This window comes from Phocoena sinus, chromosome 3, assembly GCF_008692025.1.
Source record: "Phocoena sinus isolate mPhoSin1 chromosome 3, mPhoSin1.pri, whole genome shotgun sequence".
NCBI classification, from domain to species: Eukaryota; Metazoa; Chordata; class Mammalia; order Artiodactyla; family Phocoenidae; genus Phocoena; species Phocoena sinus.
In genome coordinates, this window is record NC_045765.1 from 96,160,195 (window position 1) to 96,169,688 (window position 9,494).

General features: G+C 39.3%; 1 pseudogene; it reads right to left on the bottom strand.

Moving 5' to 3' along the window:
* Nucleotides 1-326: 326 nt before the first annotated feature.
* On the bottom strand, nt 327-3,124 carry LOC116751069 (annotated as a pseudogene).
* Nucleotides 3,125-9,494: the final 6,370 nt, after the last annotated feature.

Consider the following 9,494-nt stretch of genomic DNA (forward strand, 5'->3'; position numbering starts at 1 on the left):
CTCCTTCAATTAGTTTTCCAGCTCACTTGTGCAAATATTGGAACTAAAGTTGTTCCTACTGTTGGTTTTTAAAAACTCTGTCATGAACCAGTGGATCGTAGACAAATTTTGTCTGCACAACTGTTAGAGCTGTGTAAAGTAAAATTTTAAAAGAAAGGCCTTTCTTAAACTGTAACAGTGACTAAGGTCCCTTCTGTTGCCCCAGCTTCCTAAGTCCCAGGCTGTCTTGTCCCCTGGATGGCTGCCCCTGGATCCCCACATCCAGGGCAGTGATGAAGGAAGGGCAGGCCAGGCCAAGCATGAGGAATAAACAGTCTTTACTGGGCTCAGACCAGTAGTCCATGGTTCTTGATCACCTCTGTGTATTCGTTGATTTTCTTTACGTGTTCTTTTCATCCTGTTTCCATAGCCTCATGAGCTGTTTGCTCTTTCAGTAGTGGACCTTGGCCTTTTCCTTTCTCTTCTCCTTCAGGGTGGCCGTCACTGCCTGGTACTTCCAGCCAATCACATGGCACGCCAGGTAGGCAAATATTCGTATAGACTTCAGATGCATAACCTAGAGGGCAGCAGGAATCATCATCCACTTTTCCTTGTCATAGGGCAGCAGGATCCCATCAAACACCTTGTGGTGGTCCAGGGACCCTAGTCTCGCTTGGTCTTGTGGGTCTTGAGTATACCTCGAATGGTCTGCCCTTGTTTCTGTAGAAATTGCCGGAAATGCTGATGCCCTCACAGCATACAGACACCACCTTCTGGCCCAGCAGTACTTCCTTGGTCATGATGCCCCTAGTTGGCCAGTAGATGGCATCAGCCATCGAGCTCCATCTGCCCCTCTGCCACCTTCGGCAGCCACCTGGGAAAGCCACATACTTATTATCTTACAGTTCTGGGCATCAGAAGTCTGAAATGAGTCTTATAGGACTAGAATTAAGGTGTCTGCAGGGCTCTGCTGCTTCTGGAAGATCGAGGGGAGAATTTGTATCCTTGCCTTTTCCAGCTTCTAGAGGACACCTGCAGCGTTTGGTTCATGGTCCTTTCCTCCATCTTCAAAGCACATCGCTCCCTCTCTGCTTCTATTGTCCCACCTTTTCTGTTGATTGACCCTTGGGCCTACTTGGATAATCCAGGATAATCTCCTAATTTCAAGACCCTTAACTTAATCACACCTGCAAAGTTCCTTTTGCCATATAAGGTCACATGTTCCTAGATTCTGGGGGTTGGCATGTGACATCCTTGTGGGGGGCGTTATCCTGCCTACAGAAGCTTGACATATGTAATACTGCCGGCAGATGAAGTTGTGAGATTTCTCCAGTAGTACTCAGCTTTGTAGCAATAATGGTAGAGAAAGTAAACTGTTGAACTGATCCAAGTTTAGAGATCGATAGGGTAGGATTAAGGTATAAGGACATTGAGGTAAGAGAATTAGGGAAGCTGGTACAGGTGATTGAGTTGACTGATCAAGGGGCCTGCTAGGGAGGGAAGGAAACCCAGGGGGAGTTTGATAGATTGGGAGAAGAGTGAGCTTCTTCCTTCAACTTCTTAACTCTGTTTCCTCTTTGATATGGCTTTTGCACATCATTGGCCTCCCCTTGAGGGGGTTTCTGAATGGCTGCAGTGAAAGGCCTTTATCTGATTCCCATTACCGAATCTTTCCCCTGTGTTAGTAACACCCAACATTACTGTATTCACGTAGTGGCAACCAGTGTTGGAATTCATGGGTAATTTCTGTGGGGGATCACGTAGGATGAGAGATTACATACTCTACTCAGGGTGGATTTCACCGTGTCCCAAGAAGACCAATGGACATCAGACAGGGGAGAACATAAGTTCTTTTGCGGGACATGAGGTTAACTCTCCTTACAGATTTTTCCTGAATAAATAAAACTAAGGGTTTTTATTCCTCTTAGGAGGAAATCCAGTGAAACGACAACACTTTGACAGAGATTTTGTGATTGTAAAAAATGGCAGTTTGCTTGATCAAGGTCTTGATCGAGGTGGCCTTAAAGTTCCCTTTAGCTTTAAGCAGGTTTCCGCTTGATTTGGTGCCCCTGACCTACCTTTTCCTAGAGCATTTACTTCAGAAAACTTGTCATTATGAGTCCTTTCTCGGCCCTTTGAGAAATAAATCTTTTAAAAAGCCTCTTGCCTGTTTTACAACCCAGGAATGTCTTTCTCAAGGACCTGGGAGCCTTCACTTTGAAATGTAATCATTGAAGGAGATAGAGCCCCTCTCTCGTGGTCTCAGTGAGACGGTAGGAGCCCACCCTCAGACTCCTTGATCCAAGTTGTAAAACTATCTCTTGTCATGAAGATCAGAGGAAGTTTACTTTTCCTTTGGGTAAGGCCAATTAGCAAACACAGGTGGCCTATGATCCCCCCATCCCAACTCTCCAGCCCTTTGTTTCTATGGAGCCAGGCATCTAGACACGGTCTGTGCTCTCTCTCCTGTTGCTGGCAGTAGTATCAGAAAAAAATAAACTCTCTGTAAGATTTTTTCTTTAACAACCTTCCAACAGTGTCAATTCAACAACCACAAGGGCAGAAGGTATGAAGAGAATGAGGGATTGGATTTTTTTTTAATTTACATGTTATTACTATTACTTTATTTTGTTATTTTATTGGAGTATGGTTGCTTTACAATGTGGTGTGAGTGGCCGGATTGAGTTGTAAGTAACAAGCAGGTAACAAAGGGCTATGATTTCTAATTCAAGTCACAAGACGACTGCACTCTGATTTACTTCACCTATTACAAGGGCGGGTGGAATATTACATAACTTAATGAGTATGGGCTTTGCTAGGGAAGGAGTAGCTAAGGAATACATATATATATGTATATTTTTTTTGGTCGGATTTTTGGGAAGAGTAGATTTGTATAGAAGAGTGATATCTTAGATATATCACAACCTTAGTTGCAAATGACAGAAACCTGACTCCAAATGGCTTACCCATAAAAGGTAATTTATTGGTCCATATAACTGAAAAGCCGGGGGATAATGATGTATCTGGGGCTCAGACGATATGTTCTACGAACATTTACCAAGTGCCTCCTACGTGTGAAATATAGTTACGGGCACATGCGATACAAATTGTTATCAATAAAGCAGGTAACATTCTGTGCCGTCATGGAGCTTAGAGTCTCGTGTTCATGTCATTGGGACTTTGTCCCTCTCCCTGTCATCAGGGCCTCTTCATTCTCCATTTGCTGGGTGGGTTCTGTGTTGCCTTCTGCTGGTTCATGAGAGGAAGAGAAGCTGGCCTGTGCAGGATGGGGAAAGGGACGACCAGGAGCCCTAGCTTCTTAAGCAGACTTTCAGGCTGCCTTTCTGTTGCTGGTTCCCTTCGTCTACTCTAGAGGTGCCTCGTGCTGTTAATTCCTGAGTCTTTGGGAGAATCTGTGATGTAAATCCAGTTCCTTTTTGGCTTTCCCAGGTACCTATTTAGAATTCAGCTTCCTCAAGTCTGTGAAGTCTGTTATCAATGATCCACGTGCTTTCCAGCTTCCAAAAGTTTCTGGCTATTGCTGCTTCCCCTTTTGCCCTTCGTTCTTGTAGTTTTATGCCTTAAAACATTCCCTTTACTGTCATTTTAGTGGGGTTTCAGGAGGGAATGAAATACATGCATTTGTTAAATTTGTGATAGTAATCAAAATGACCAATTGGTTTTCATAAAGTAAAATTTATTGTGTATTTTACTATGATGAGATCAATAGAGGCTTATTGTAGGTAATGCAGAACTGTATGAAGAAAAGGAAATCCTTTTAAATTCCAGAAATACCATAGTTATATGACCACTCAGTGGCTGAACATTTAGGTTATTTCCAATTTTCTGATATTGCAAGTAGCATGTGTTGAAAATCTTTACAGCTAAATCTTGATGAACATCTACAAATATTCCTTTGGAATCAATTTCTATAAAAGAACTTCAGAGGCAAAGAGACTGCATAATTTTACTGTTTTCAAGAAAGACTCTACCATGCATTAACATCTAATGGTAGAAGTTTCAAACCAATAGCGGATGGGGAGCAACAGCAAATAACACACAAGATCAATGTGTTTTTATTTTTGAACTTAACTTTTTGTAAATTTTTTTATGCAGTGGTATATTTAAAAATTATTCTGAATAAGAAGACATTTCAAATGATTATTATTAACTGAAAGAAAGGAAGCTATATTTTTTAGTAGAAGCAGTTAGAATAAAATAGAAACATAGATGAATATTTCAACTTTTGTGTTTTAATTCTTCATTAATTACTAGCCACAAGGTAAACTTTACCCCACTTTTCCTCTAGTAAGTTACCTTTGTTTATTGGAGGAGCAGAACTTCTCAGCCAGGAGTGAGGACAGGATGAGTGGAATCTGTGCCCTTAGTGGAATGTGAATGTCTTAATAGATTGTCCTTTTGGTTAGTCAGGGGCTGTGTTGCTGCCTTCCTCATCAGCACCGTTATCATTACCATCACCGCTATTTTCAACATGACCCCTTACAATTTACTTTCACAATCAATATCTCATTTTATTTTATTTTATTTATATCTTTATTAGAGTATAATTGCTTTACAATGTTGTGTTAGTTTCTGCTGTATAACAAAGTGAATCAGCTATACGTATACATATATCCCCCTATCCTCTCCCTCTTGCATCTCCCTCCCACCTTCCCTACCACCCCCCCCAAGGTCTTCACAAAGCACTGAGCTGATCTCCCTGTGCTATACAGAAGCTTCCCACTAGCTATCTATTTTACATTTGGTAGTGTATATATGTCAGTGCTACTCTCTCACTTCGTCCCAGCTTCCCCTTACCCCTCTGTGTCCTCAAGTCCGTTCTCTACATCTGCGTCTTTTTCCCTGCCCTGCCACTAGGTTCATCAGTAGAGTTTTTTTAGATTCCATATACATGCGTTAGCATACGGTATTTGTTTTTCTCTTTCTGACTTACTTCACTCTGTATGACAGACTCTAGGTCCATCCACCTCATTACAAATAGTTTCGTTCCTTTCTATCACCATCTCATTTTAATCTTCAGAGCAATTTCGTGAAGTAGTAGGACAGATTCTTTTATCCTTCGTTTTACAAATGGGGATCATGAAGGACTAGGTCTAAGGGACTTGTTTCCCCAGCTGGAAAGAAGCAGAGGAAGGATTTTTTTTTTAAATTTTTATTTTATTTATTTTTTTATATAGCAGGTTCTTATTAGTTATCCATTTATACATATTAGTGTATATATGTCAATCCCAATCTCCCAATTAATCCCACCACCAACACAAACACCCGCCCCCGCTACTTTCTCCCCTTGGTGTCCATACATTTGTTCTCTACATCTGTATCTCTATGTCTCTATTTCTGCCCTGCAAACTGGTTCATCTGTACCATTTTTCTAGATTCCACATATATTGCGTTAATATATGATATTTTTTTTCTCTTTCTGACTTACTTCACTCTGTATGACAGTCTCTAACTCCATCCACGTCTCTAAAAATGACCCAATTTCGTTCCTTTTTATGGCTGAGTAATATTCCATTGCATGTATGTACCACATCTTCTTTATCCGTTTGTCTGTCAATGGGCATTTAGGTTGCTTCCATGACCTGCCTATTGTAAATAGTGCTGCAATGAACATTGGGGTGCATGTGTCTTTTTGAATTACGGTTTTCTCTGGGTATATGCCAAGTAGTGGGATTGCTGGGTCATATGATAATTCTATTTTTAGTGTTTTAAGGAACCTCCATACCTTTCTCCATAGTGGCTGTATCAATTTACATTCCCACCAACAGTGCAAGAGGGTTCCCTTTTTTCCACACCCTCTCCAGCATTTGTTGTTTGTAGATTTTCTGATGATGGCTATTCTGACTGGTGTGAGGTGATATCTCATTGTAGTTTTGATTTGCATTTCTCTAATGATTAATGATGTTGAGCATTCTTTCATGTGTTTGTTGGCCATGTGTATGTCTCCTTTGGAGAAATGTCTGTTTAGGTCTTCTGCCCATTTTTGGATTGGGTTGTTTGTTTTTTTAATATTGAGCTGCATGAACTGTTTATATATTTTGGAGATTACCCCTTTGTCTGTTGATTCGTTTGCAAATATTTTCTCCCATTCTGAGGGTTGTTTTTTCATCTTGTTTGTGGTTTCCTTTGCTTTACAAAAGCTTTTAAGTTTCATTAGGTCCCATTTGTTTATTTTTGTTTTTATTTCCTTTACTATAGGAGGTGGATCAAAAAAGATCTTGCTGTGATTTATGTCAAACAGTGTTCTTCCTATGTTTTCCTCTAAGACTTTTACAGTGTCAGGTCTTACATTTAGGTCTCTAATCCATTTTGAGTTTATTTTTGTGTATGGTGTCAGGGAGTGTTCTAGCTTCATTCTTTTACATGTAGCTGTCCAGTTTTCCCAGCACCACTTATTGAAGAGGCTGTCTTTTCTCCATTGTATATCCTTGCCTCCTTTGTTGTAGATTAGTTGACCATAGGTCCGTTGGTTTATCTCAGGGCTTTCTATCCTGTTCCATTGATCTATAGCTCTGTTTTTGTGCCAGTACCATATTGTCTTGATTACTGTAGCTTTGTAGTATAGTCTGAAGTCAGGGAGTCTGATTCCCCCAGCTCTGTTTTTTGCCCTCTAGACTGCTGTGGCTCTTTGGGGTCTCTTGTGTCTTCATACAATTTAAAAATTTTTTTGTTCTAGTTCTGTAAAAAATACCATTGGTAATTTGATAGGGATTGCACTGAATCTGTAGATTGCTTTGGGTAGTAAAGTCATTTTCACAGTGTTGATTCTTCCAATCCAAGAACATGGTATATCTCTCCATCTGTTTGTATCATCTTTAATTACTTTCATGAGTGCCTTATAGTTTTCTGCATACAGGTCTTTTGTCTCCTTAGGTAGGTTTCTTCTTAGGTATTTTATTCTTTTTGTTGCAGTGGTAAATGGGAGTGTTTCCTTAATTTCTCTTTCAGGTTTTTCATCATTAGTGTATAGGAATGCAAGAGATTTCTGTGCATTAATTTTATATCCTGCAACTTTACCTAATTCATTGATTAGCTCTTGTAGTTTTCTGGTGGCATCTTTGGGATTCTCTATGTATAACATCATGTCATCTGCAAACAGTGACAGTTTTACTTCTTCTTTTCCAATTTGTATTTTTTTTCTTCTCTGATTGCTGTGGCTAGGACTTCCAAAACTATGTTAAATAATAGTGGCTAGAGTGGACATCCTTGTCTCATTCCTGATCTTAGAGGAAATGTTTTCAGTTTTTCACCATTGAGAATGATGTGTGCTGTGGGTTTGTCATATATGGCCTTTATTATGTTGAGGTAGGTTCCCTCTATGCCCACTTTCTGGAGAGTTTTTATCATAAGTGGGTGTTGAATTTTGTCAAAAGCTTTTTCTGCATCTATTGAGATGATCATATGGTTTTTCTCCTTCAATTTGTTAATATGGTGTATCACATTGATTGATTTGCATATATTGAACAATCCTTTCATCCCTGGGATAAATCCCACTTGATCGTGGTGTATGATCCTTTTAATGTGTTGTTGGATTCTGTTTACTAGTATTTTGTTGAGGATTTTTGCATCTATATTCATCAGTGATATTGGTCTCTAATTTTCTTTTTTTGTAGTATCTTTGTCTGGTTTTGGTATCAGGGTGATGGTGGCCTCATAGAATCAGTTTGGGAGTGTTCCTTCGCCTGCAATTTTTTGGAAGAGTTTGAGAAGGATGGGTGTTAGCTCTTCTCTAAATGTTTGATAGAATTCACCTGTGAAGCCATCTGGTCCTGGACTTTTGTTTGTTGGAAGATTTTTAATCAGTTTCAACTTCATTACTTGTGATTGGTCTGTTCATATTTTCTGTTTCTTCCTGGTTCAGTCTTGGAAGGTTATACCTTTCTAAGAATTTGTCCATTTCTTCCAGGTTGTCCATTTTATTGGCATAGAGTTTCTTGTAGTAGTCTCTTAGGATGCTTTGTATTTCTGCAGTGTCTGTTGTAACTTCTCCTTTTTCATTTCTAATTTTATTGATTTGAGTCCTCTCCTCTTTTTCTTTTTTTTAATTTTTATTTTTGCAGTACATGGGCTGCTCACTGCTGTGGCCTCTCCCGCTGCGGAGCAAAGTCTCCGGACGTGTAGGCCCAGCGGCCTCGGCTCACAGGCCCCACTGCTCCATGGCACGTGGGATCCTCCTGGACTGGGGCATGAACCCACGTCCCCTGCATTGGCAGGTGGACCCCAACCACTGCGTCACCAGGGAAGCCCCTCTCCCTCTTTTTCTTGATGAGTCTGGCTAATGGTTTATCAATTTCTTTTATCTTCTCAAAGAACCAGCTTTTAGTTTTATTGATCTTTGCTATTGTTTTCTTTGTTTCCATTTCATTTATTTCTGCTCTGATCTTTATGATTTCTTTCCTTCTGCTAACTTTGGGTTTTGTTTCTTCTTCTTTCTCTAGTTCCTTTAGGTGTAATGTTAGATTGTTTACTTGAGATTTTTCTTGTTTCTTGAGGTAGGCTTGTATAGCTATAAACTTCCCTCTTATAACTGCTTTTGCTACATCCCATAGGTTTTGGATTGTCGTATTTTCATTGTCATTTGTCTCTAGGTATTTTTTGATTTCCTCTTTGATTTCTTCAGTGATCTCTTGGTTATGTAGAAACGTATTGTTTAGCTTCCATTTGTTTGGATTTTTTTACGTTTTTTTCCCTGTACTTGATTTCTAATCCCATAGTGTTGTGATCAGAAAAGATGCTTGATATGATTTCAGTTTTCTTAAATTTACTGAGCTTTGATTTGTGACCCAAGATGTGATCTATCCTGGAGAATGTTCCGTGTGCACTTAAGAAGAAAGTGTAATCTGCTGGTTTGGATGGAATGTCCTATAAATATCAATTAAATCTATCTAGTATACTGTGTCATTTAAAGCTTGTGTTTCCTTATTTATTTTCATTTTGGATGATCTGTCCATTGGTATAAGCGAGGTGTTAAAAGTCCCCCACTATTATTGTGTGACTGTCGATTTCCTCTTTGACAGCTGTTAGCAGTTGCCTTGTGTATTGAGGTGCTCCTATGTTGGGTGCATATATATTTATAATTGTTATATATTCTTCTTTGATTGATCCATTGATCATTATGAAGTGTCCTTCCTTGTCTCTTGTGACATTCTTTATTTTAAAGTCTATCTTGTCTAATATGAGTATTGCTACTCTCACTTTCTTTTGATTTCCATTTGCAGAGAATGTCTTTTTGCATCCCCTCACTTTCAGTCTGTATGTGTCCCTAGGTCTGAAGTGGTTCTCTTGTAGACAGCATATATATGGGTCTTGTTTTTGTATCCATTCAGCGAGTCTGTGTCTTTTGGTTGGAGCATTTAATCCATTCACATTTAAGGTAATTATTTATATGTATATTCCTATTACCATTTTCTTAATTGTTATGGGTTTGTTTTTGTAGGTCCTTTTCTTCAGAGGAAGGATTTTATTTTATTTTATTAATTTTTTATTTTTTTTGT